This window comes from Sprattus sprattus (genome assembly GCF_963457725.1).
Source record: "Sprattus sprattus genome assembly, chromosome: 19".
NCBI classification, from domain to species: Eukaryota; Metazoa; Chordata; class Actinopteri; order Clupeiformes; family Clupeidae; genus Sprattus; species Sprattus sprattus.
Window position 1 is genome coordinate 21,142,653 of NC_137917.1, and position 2,419 is coordinate 21,145,071.

General features: G+C 48.7%; 1 long non-coding RNA gene across 1 annotated transcript in view; it reads left to right on the plus strand.

Moving 5' to 3' along the window:
- The window catches only part of LOC308380977, a 55,172-nt gene extending 52,968 nt beyond the window's left edge, over positions 1–2,204 (plus strand). Inside the window, exon 3 of the long non-coding RNA XR_013969025.1 lies at positions 1,988–2,204. This is a non-coding gene — a long non-coding RNA (uncharacterized lncRNA). The remainder of the gene's footprint in view (positions 1–1,987) is intronic.
- Positions 2,205–2,419: the final 215 nt, after the last annotated feature.

The following is a 2,419-nucleotide window of genomic DNA, read 5'->3' on the forward strand; positions in this document are numbered from 1 at the left end:
GATGGAAAATGAGGGGTGCCAGAAGATCACTCAGTCAATGAGGCAAATCTAAATGCCTGCATGGCTCTTTGGGGCATATTAAGAGAAAATTAGGAAATGGAGGTCGCCCGACTAACTAGGACAAAGGGCCCATATTTTAGTTAAATCCTCATCATTCGTGTGTGTGCCCCCTCCCCTGTTGTCTCTCTCTCATGGTTGGGTTGTCCAAAGAAAAACTCAGAGGGCTCGTTACGGAAATTGAGATTCATTTCGAGAGGTGGGTCACAAATTCCTCTGTGTGCCCATCTGGTTGGCTAAAATGGCGCCGAAACATTATTCCTTGCTGCTGCGTTCTATATTATGGGAAATAACAAAAATCTCGTTCGTTGGGTTTTTGTTGGCCTTCACACAACAGAACAGTTGTCATATTGTATGGCATTTACCATGTTTTGCTGACCTCATTTTGGCTCAATAGTCCTTGCCAGAGTCTAAGGATCTCACTCTGTGTGGAGATATGCTGTCTTTCTCTTTATTTGTTTGGCACGATATTTTAATGTCAATTCCACATTCATTCCTGTTCATTTAAAAACATTCCATTGACCCCATCTATGGCCGTCCATAAATGTACTTCTCAACGCATCCTCGAGTCTTTTGCCTGAGTTGGGAATTATCGAGCTTTCCATGATGAACAGTCTGAGTCGGCCAGAGTAACCTCGGCATAGAAAAACAACAGGAAGGTCGACATGCATGAGCGAAGTCGGTCTGCAAATGACATCACCATGTCTCATACTGCACAGTTTCCCAGCATGCCGAGCACCCCATGTCCGTTGGCCCAGGCTTCTGATGGTGGGCTGAGATGCAGGCTCATTAGAGCACCCTTGGATCCACACACACACACACACATTAGAGCACCCTTGGACCCCCCCCCCCCCCCCCCCACACACACACACACACACACACACACACACACACACACAGATTAGAGCACCCTTGGATCCACTCGCTCCCATGTTGTGGCAGCTGCTGCTGCTGCTGCTGGGACCAGTGGCCCTAGCGTGAGGGGACACACTTGGCGGATTGCTAAGGATCCGAGGGATGACTCTGTGGTCATGACCCACTACACAGGCTGCTGTGAGTGGGATGGATGGGAAGTGTTTGCAGATGCATAGACCAGATGCCATTAGTCACTGGTCTTTAGTGAAGAAACTGCTGGCCTTGCGCAAAGGGGCCATGAGAGTGGATTATCCATCGGAACCTCCCCCTCCCTCTCTCCCACTGAGAAAGATAGAGAGAGACAGAGAGAGTAAGAAACTGAAAGGGAGAGAGAGAGGGAGCGAGAGAAAGACTGAAAGAGAGAAAGAGAAAGAGAGAGAGAGAGAGAGAGAGAAAGAGAGCGCGGATGTGTTTGTGTTTGGGTCGTGAGAGAGCAGAGAGCCATGACGCAGATAAGAGATTGGTTAGTCACTGATATAACGCTTGTGTTTTCCGAGTTTCCGAGTATTTCCAGTAATTTTCCATTTGAAAGGCAGATTAAAGGGGGGTAATGAGTTCACAGACAGCGCCGCTGATGCTCTCAACCAATGTACAGCTGCTAGTTCCCTACCGCACACACGCACCCACCCACACACACACACACACACACACACACACACACACACACACACACACACACACACACACACACACACACACACACACACACACACACACACACTCAGCCGCCAACATCTGGCTCTGTTTAGACACATACTTCAAGCCTGTGTTTTTGCCAGCGGTGTTGTGACAGAGAAATAACGGTCAGAATTTCACGAGAAGGACGTTCCGCTCCACGTGTCTTCCCTTGGCCTCAGGTCGACGACCGGATCAAGTATCCTGCCCTCGCTCGCTCTCACAACTCAGGGTCATTACACCTAACATGTGTTCACAGTGCAGCCAAAGCCTTGTGTATTTACCAAAGTTTTCTTCCCCCCCCCCCCCCCCTCCCCCTCTTTTGTTGTACTTCCAACAGGGACTTGGCGAGGGATTGCAGAGTTTCTGTCAAGTCTGAGGGGGTCGAACCCCCCCCCTCTTCTGCCCATCCCCCCACCCCCCCCCCCATCTCCACGTCTCAGCACCATCACCGACATCAATCCTCTCTCCTCCTGCTCAGCAGCTTGGCTCGTGAGCCTCCAGGAGGACAAAATAAAACACTCAGTTCACCAACACAACTGGCAGCAGCTGATATCAACTGTAAGTACACCTTCTCTCATTTTTCGCTCGTAATCAGTAACATGTAACCACAAGGACAAGCTCATAGAAGAAAAGCTTTCTTCAAAGTTTACGTAACTTTGGAAATGAATCTGTTGTGATATAATGGTCTGTTTGGGTAAATGACAATTAAGCATTGTACGACTAGCTCTAGTAATTGCAAAGTACAAATTCAAGAATTTCCCGCATAGTG